We start from the raw sequence: 8,179 nt of genomic DNA, 5'->3' as shown, positions 1-8,179 counted from the left end.
TTTAATGTTTGGCTTAATGAAAAAGAGACAGAGTCTTTTCTTTAAAATTAAAAAATTTAATTGTGGTAACAAAATACATAACATAAAATTTACCATCCGAACTGTTTTAAGTGTGTAGTTTGATTGTATTAAGTATGTTCACATTGCTGTGCAGAGTTGGAGTCTTATGTCTCCTTCAGCATCCGGTCTGTTATAATATCACACACCATGAAGCTTCTGGAAAATTCCACTGTGTACTCATGAGAGAATGAAAGTAAAAAGGCAAATGATGTTTTCATATTATGATGAAAACAGTTTTGACCTTGTTTTCCTCTGAAAGGACTTGGGGAACCCCCAGGGGTCCCTGACCACACTTTGAGAGCTGGTGCACTAGAGCAACACCAGAGGCTTCAGTGGCGATCAGTAGCAGCAACCTTGCCCCTGACATTGATTTGGGGTGGATATGACACACTGCACACATAATTTAATGTGATTCCAAGCTGGTTCTTATTTCTGAGATAGGTAGTGGGGGTGGGAGGTGGCTGAGGCCGGATCTTGCCTAGTGCCTTAGCAGGGATGAAAAAAAATGGGTCTAGAAAGACTCGGACCCAAGGGACCTAGGGGTGGCACACAAGTTATGAAGTGGACCAAGCTGAGTCAGAGAGAGAGTTACAATTCTGCCTCATCTTGAGGCTCTGAGAGGCTCTAAAGAAGGTAAACTCCTCCAGGCAGGGAGAAAAGAATGGATGGGCTCCTGGGGACAGGGTCAAAGAACCAATGTCCTCGCTGCCCCAACCGGCCCCAACCATGGCTGGCAAGGAGGGAGCTGACCACCTTACTTCCCCGTCCCTCCCTGGTGTTCATCCGCTCATTCTGACCCTCTCTCTCATTTCCTGCCACGGCTAGTGGTTGTGAGGAAGGACGGCTGGGCCCTCACATTTCAACTGAGTGGACTCAAGTGAGACCCTGCCTTGGGGCCTAGACACCTAGAGACTTTAGTTAGTGGGGGGCTTATTCCTTTACTGACCAATCTAGTGACAAAAGAGTGGGGACCCAAAACAGCCAGTGGTCCATCCCTCGTCCACACAAGTGGTCCCATTACAACCAAGTCCAATGGAACATGAGTGTCCTATACATTTTTTGTACCAGACATACACCCTTAGCACACTCACCTCTGGGCTGTTCACGATCATCCTGTAGGTGTTATTTTATAGCTTCAACTTTATTATATACAAATTCCTTGAAGGGGGGAACCATGCCTTTATTGCTTCTGTATTTTCCACAGCACCTAGAACAAAGTAAGGTCTCAATACACATGGATGGGTTTATTAGGGGATGGCTTTTCGCTGATTCAACTATCAGAGTCCCATTTCTAAGGGGCTGGGGCCGGGAGAGCAGGTGGAGGCCCTTTATTAAACATTTATTGAGTACCTTCTCCCACTCCTTAGTTTCTTTGGGGAGGCGTTGCTTACAAAGCACATTCATGAGTCATCCAGTTTAATCCTTGGGGCAACAGGACTGGTGTGAGTGTGCTGTGAAAGGGGCTCTCTAAGTGACTGCACTGTGTTCTGCCTAAAGGAGGAACATGCTAAGCCAGGAGCTTGTCTCTGGGGCAACAAATACATGTGTGGGATGTCCCCCAGAGCTGTACTGGGGAAGCGCGTCCTGAACAAGGCCACCTGGTGTGGCCTGGCTGAGAGGCTGGTACTCCACGAAGACCGTTCATGGTCACAGCGTTCCCTGCCCAGCTCCCGTGCTCCCCAAGTAACCTTCCCACTGAATCTCGGCTTCCCCTCGTGTGAAATGGCCAACAGACAGCGAATGTGCTCATCAGCAAACCCGAGTGTCTGGTTGGTTTCGCAGCAGTTATATTTTTCATTATAAATCAACAATTGACATTCTGGCTGGGTCTGTTCATCTCCTGGAGCTTTGTGAGTCTGCCCCCTAGTCTCCTGGGCCTGTTGCAAGCAAGGTTTCTGAGCAGCCACGTGAGGCCCAGACCCTGAATTGTGAAAGGGTCTCAAGGGAGACCTAGCCACTGTGTGAGGCTCTGAGGAGGAGACAGCCAGCTCTCCCCAGGTGCCACCTGGCCAACGGCTTTTCCATTCACAGAGAACTGGGCACTGGGCTGGGAGGCAGAGCAAGCCAGGGGTCCCTTAGCACAGGGGGGCTCCATGCCAGCGGCTGGCCTGCTACCAACCAGGGGCCCACCTGCTTGATGGCACAGCCAAGGATCAGGAAGACACTGCAGGCCAGGCTGGAGGGTGATTCAGAATCCAGCCGGGGAAATTTAAAAGGTCACTGCACCCTTTCCCCGGGGTCTGGGTGAGGCATGTGGTCAGCCCTGCTGGGATAGCTGAGTGCCTGTGCTGTCCAGAGCCCAGGTCAGCGCCGCCTGGAGCTGCATTCTCCTAGGAGGGGAAAGCAGTGAGGAGTAGGGAGGGGGTGGTGCTGGCTGGGCCCTCGTTTCCACCCGGAAATGGGATTTTGGCCTCTTGGGCTGGGAAAATCCTGGCCGGCACTGTCTGTTTATCAGGGAAGCTGAGTCAGTCTCCTATCTCCTAAAAAACTGCTGTTTCTAAAATTCCATTGGTCAACACCTCTCCCAAAGCCTTCCTTTTCTCTGGGGAATTCCTTTGGGGGCGGGGGACAGTGGGGGAGAAATTGGCTCTTTCCTAGAGACTGAGACCTGAAATCAGAGTTTTTGCCCATTTATGGACTTAAAGCCCCCCTCCCCAACCCTCGGATGACTCATTCCCCCAACTTGACCTAAATGCCCCCAGAGGGGAAAAGGTGAAATTGAGAAGGTGGGATTAGCTGGGGGAGAGGACTGGTGGCTGGAGTGAGGAGGGAAGAGCCTGAAAAGCAATGGGGAATTCTGAGAAACAATCAGCGAGGGGAGGATTTTAGAGCCAAAAGGAGGCAGAATAAGAGTGAGAGAGGGAGAAAGAGAGGTTTGTATCCCAGAGAGAAGCTGTGTGCCCAGTGGCATAAAATTCCTCTAAAGGCAGCAGCTCTGTAGAGGTAAGTTAAGGCTCTCACCTGGAGTCAGTTCTCAAACTTTGGTGTCATCAGAGCCACTCACCAGGCTTGTTAAAAATGCAGATTCCCAGGCCCTGTGGGCTGCGCTCAAGCTCCCCAGTGATCTGAAGCAGGAAGCTCTGAAACACAGGAAGAGAACTGGGAATCCGGGAGCTGGCTTGTTCTTTGGGGCCTGGGTTGTACAAGGCAACTCCCATCCCCTCTGCCTGTGTCAGAGGCAGAGCCCTGGCCCAAGGGTGACATTTCCAATGTTCTTGTAAAATCTGTAAAAGCCTTAGAAGATGCACAGTCGTAAAGTTTCAGAGCGGGAGGGTCTTGAGAAGTCTTTTAGTACAGCCCTCTCGCACAGGAAGACTCGGTTCTACAATGGACTGTTCCCCCCCCACCCTGCCCCCCAGCCTTCTCCCAAGGATGGGAGAAGCCCCGCTGTCTTCCTCAGGAGAGGAAGTTGTCTTCCAAACAGACAGAACTGCCTTCCCAACTCAGCAACACCCACCTCCCCCGCTGTCAAGCTTTCACAAACAACTGATCGGCTATACAAATAACTGCTTTCCTATTCAATAAAACCCTAGAACCTTTAGAACTCAGAGACTTCAGAGATCAACTAAGGTGATTTTCCACCCAAAGCAGAAATTCTTTCCTAGCAACAACTGCTAAATCTCTATCTCCAACTCACATCTCTTTCCCAAATTCCAGACTCCTTATACCTCTTATCGCCCCTGGAGGTCGAAGCACTCCCTGGCTTCCCCCACCCCCCTCCACCTGCAACCTTCCTTTCCCCCTCTCGAATAGTGGACACGCCATCCCTCAAGTCCTTCAGGCCACCCCCACCCCCTGGCTATTCTCAACAAGCAGCCAGAGGAATTAACAAAAAAAATCCTTAGTCAGATTACGCCATTCCTTTTGCTCTAAACTTCCCACTGGCTCCCCATTTCACTCAGAAAAAACCCATAACCTGTGTAATGGCTCACAAGGCCCTAGGTGCTCTACTCCCCGACCCCTGCTGCCTATCTTGACCCTCTCTCTGCTACTTTCTCCTTCACTCACTCTGTTCCAGCCTCAATGGCTGTTTTTGTTTTTGTTTTTTTTTAAAGTGCCACACAAAGGCAATTTTAATTTGCTAAAACAAACAAACAAAAAAAACCAAACAGAACGAACTTTTTCTTACTGCTACATCTACCATCTTAAAAAAGCGACACCCAGAATTTAAATAACCTATTTTCAGGTGTTACTTAAACAAAAGCATTTGTGTACGTATTCTTGTAAGAAAAACCAGTGGCAAACAAACACCACCAGAGCCCAGACGCATAATTCTGGCTACGAATTTTAAATTAGGTTTTATTTTTCTGTCCTGAAAATTCTGTTTACTAAAACTTCATAGTATAATAGAAACAGACACATAAATCCACTGAGCCTCTGCATAAACAAACATTTTCAGACTTTACTCCTGATGCATTCTTCAAATTACCCACAAAAAACTAACTGCTTATAAAGAATGTTTTAGGCTATGCTGATGATTTAAAAACAAGCACACAACCAACATAAAAACAAAGAATCTTCCTCTTTTTCAGGAGAAACGTCTTATGTGAAGTTATCCTCTCGAAACATGTTTGGTGTCAATTCTGGGTGAACCAGGATGGCCGCTTCCGTTCTCTCTCAATGATCCTCTTGCCCTGATCTTGCTTGGAGGGTGTCTCCCCCAAGTACAGCACCATGGTCTCCACGGTAGGAGCCTTGAAAGGGCCTCCCTCTTGCTTCTCTATCTGTGGTCTGATTTCCGCTGTCTCTTTACACACCTTCTCATAGCAATAGCCACAGAGGACGTGTTTCTGTTTCAGGTGACCACATTCAGGAGAAATGTCTCTATTGTTCTTAACTTTAATAAGCTTATGAGGGTTTCTTCTCCTACACCTGTTAACTTCAATGCTGCGTCTGTTTTGGGGAGGTGCCATCCAAAAGATGCTCTCCAAGAAGCTGGAAATCTCCTTACTTCCATTGGTGTCATTTGCTGGTTCTGTAAGTATAGCTGGACCTTGGACCGCTAATGCTGGTCCCCATTGAAGACTGAGAAAGCCTGGCCGGCTCTGCCGAAGTTTCCGCTGCAGCTGCTCCCAACATTTCCGGAGGAGTCCCTGGGCTGCGGGCCACGGCAGAACCATCACCACCGGCATGGCAGGCGCCGCGTTGCTCGCCCGAAAACCACAATGGCTGTTTTAGAACTTGCCTGACCTGCTCCCACCTTAAGGCATTTCTATTGTCTGTTCCCTCCACCTGGAACACTGTTCCCCCAAATATCTATGTGGTTAGCACCTCCCTCCTTCAGGTCTTTGCACAAATGCCACCTTCTCGATGAGTCCTTCTCTGATCACCCCAATTTAAAACGTTATTCCCTGTCCCCTTCCCATTCTCCTCACGCTTATGACCTGTTAATATACTATATAATTCACCTATTTATTATATCTATTGCTTTGTCTATCTTCCTCCACTAGAATGGAAACCCCATAAGGGTAGAGATTTCTGTCCGTTTTGTATACAACTGCATCCCCCCAACCCCAGTCTCCTCTTAAAAATGCCCAGGCTCCTCAGCTAGCCCTTTGTCCTGGGTTCATCGTGGTCCAGACATGCTCTGGCTGTCAGTGAGTCTCTGGATTCTGACTTGCAGAGCTGAGCAGAAGCTCTAGTGGGATGTGGGCGCTGTGCCATGCGGGGGACTGTTGCAGTGCCATTTCCCCTTCCCACCAGCCCATCAGAAGGTCCAAGGCAGCCTGACTGGATGGGGTCTGGGGAGAAGGGAAGGGCTCCTCCTGACATGCCGGCCGTGGGGGTCTCCCCGCTCTGCGCAGAGGAGCCTCGGTACTATCCAGTGAGGGGGTTTCCACTCAGGGACAGCCTGGATGGACTTGCCCCAGGAAAGCGCTGAGGGTAAGGTGAGAATTCTGACCAAGACTTTCTTGTCTTGGTTTCTGAAGGCCCTTTCCTGTCTCCCAAAGTTGCCCCCGGTGGTTGTCTGGGTTATTCACATTCCAGAAGCACTGATGTGGCACTAAATATTCCTAGGGCTCCAGCCTTCCCCCCCTGGGGCCCAGAGTCATCTCTTTGAGCCTGCTTTCTGGAATGTTTTTGGTATGAAGCATCCTGGCAAGTGAGGGGAAGCTCCGTGCAAATGGAATCCCTGAGCCTGGGTCTCTAGGGGCTGGAGTAATAGACATTCTCTTCCCACCCAGAGTCTCTTTCCCCAGCGGGCTTCCGCCACATCCATGCCCTCTCCTGCCCACCCGTCCCAGCCCCTGGCTTGGAAGAGGTTAAGCAAACAGACCTCAAAGAGGACAAAGATCTCAGGACCAAGTACCTTTGCATCCCCTCCTCTTCCTAGAAATCCACCCCGCCAGCAGTGCTAGTAGGATGGGCTGCAGGGGCTTGGCGTCCCTTCTCTCCTCCCGTCCTGTCTCCCCACTCTAGCTTCTCCGTGTTCTCACTCACCCTTTATTTCCCAGCTCCCTTTTGGGGCTTTGGAGGTAAGGGGAAGGCATTTGGGGCAGAAGGAATTGCTATACTCCTTGTGCCTGGACAAGAGTGTGGCATGTAATAGTGTCTCAATAAGTATTTGTAGTTCCATTCACTGATATATTCTCCCAACTCTCCAAACCCAATCTAGTTTAAATGAGCCCCCCATCGCCCACTCCGCTAAGATTTGGCATCCCTCAGACCTGGATTTGAGTTGAGTTTTCCCACCTGCTAACTAGGCAAGTTACTTTATGTTTTTGAGTCTCAATTTCTTCCTCTGTGACCCAAGAATGATAAAAATTGTACCGAACTAACAAGGCTTTCCTGGGCATTACATAACATATCAAGTGTTTGTTTGATACGTAAGCACTTAATAAATGGTAGCCCTGTTATCTCCTAAGTTGCAATTCTTCTTTCTCATCATCCCAACTCCCCTTCAACATTCTCTGAACTAAAAACTTTTCTGTTGAATTTTACTTATTTTTATGCATGCTGGCTTCCTGTTCAGTCTGCAACCTCTCTGAGGTTAGGATCTTATGCGTTGCGCCAGAAACAGAGCAATTACCTCTGTCTTCCACGGAGCTGAGCACACAATAGGGCTTGATTCCTGAGTCAGTGAATAAATGAACACAGTTAACTCCACATCTGAACTCTATGCTTCTTGGGTAAAGACCCTCCCTTATATTTTTCCTGTGTCTACCCACAGTCTAGCCCAGAGCTCCAGCACTCAGTTGGACCTGCCTTGTTTTCAAGTGGTGGAGCCTCGGGGCTGCAAGAGCTTTGAAAAGTCTCCATGAAAAGGCTGGAGGTGGGAACCCCACCACCAGGAGACATGGAGCCTTTTCAAAATTATCAGACTGAAATACCCCATTTGTAGCCTCAACGGTTTCTTGTTTACTCTCCCATCCTGATCCCATAGTTGCCTGGCCTCCCCACTTCTTCCCCAGACTCAGCAACTTTGCCAGCTCCCCAGATGCAGGGACGGGGAGGGCAGTGCAGCCGCTCCACACCGGCAGGCACCGAAGGCTGGCGGGAGGGCAGGTGTACGGGGAGCAGACTGTTTGGGGGCCTGCGAACACCAGAGCCGGGTGAGGTATGGGGGAGGGAGCCTGCTTGAAGCTGGAGCCAGCCGGCTGCCTGCCTGCACTTTGTCCTTATCCTCCCTTTCATCCTAGCCCTCAGAGCCTGGGAGTTTCTCAATGGAGCGGGAGTCCGGGGAATGCTCTGCAGGGGGTGGAGAGGGACGGCCAACGAGGGGGGCATTCCACGCATTCTTTACTTCCTCTAAGAGTCAGGCGGTTGGGGGGCGGAGTGGGGAGCAGCTGCCTGCATTGGAGGGAAAGGGATTTCTTTGGAGGGAGAGAATAAAGGCGGTGGAGGTGCCTACAAGCAGCAGGGGACGGAGCTAGATGGGGGAGGGATGGGAGAGGAGGGGGAAGGGTGGGGGCAGGGCTGTATAATCTGCCAAACCCAGTTCTTTAGTGCTAAAGGCAGGAGGAGCAAATTGGGACCCTCAGCCCAGGGCACCCTCCCTGCTGTGTGTTTACAAGGGCAGAGCCGCTGATGGAGGTATAACAGGGAGTCCTTTGGAGCTAAGAGCTCGGTTTTTGGTGTGTGTTTTGTTTTTATTAAGCAGGTTCTCTTTTTTCCACCT

At 50.0% G+C, this 8,179-nt stretch overlaps 1 pseudogene across 1 annotated transcript; it reads right to left on the bottom strand.

Moving 5' to 3' along the window:
- Positions 1-4,332: 4,332 nt before the first annotated feature.
- LOC309661009 (large ribosomal subunit protein bL32m pseudogene) lies at positions 4,333-8,115 on the bottom strand (annotated as a pseudogene). Its single transcript has one exon. The product of its transcript is annotated as a large ribosomal subunit protein bL32m pseudogene (transcript).
- Positions 8,116-8,179: the final 64 nt, after the last annotated feature.

The sequence above is a fragment of the Balaenoptera physalus genome, assembly GCF_965194825.1.
Source record: "Balaenoptera physalus genome assembly, chromosome: 1".
Lineage (NCBI taxonomy): Eukaryota > Metazoa > Chordata > Mammalia > Artiodactyla > Balaenopteridae > Balaenoptera > Balaenoptera physalus.
The sequence above is the reverse complement of the archived record's forward strand: the minus strand, read 5'-3'. Positions and strand labels throughout refer to the sequence as shown.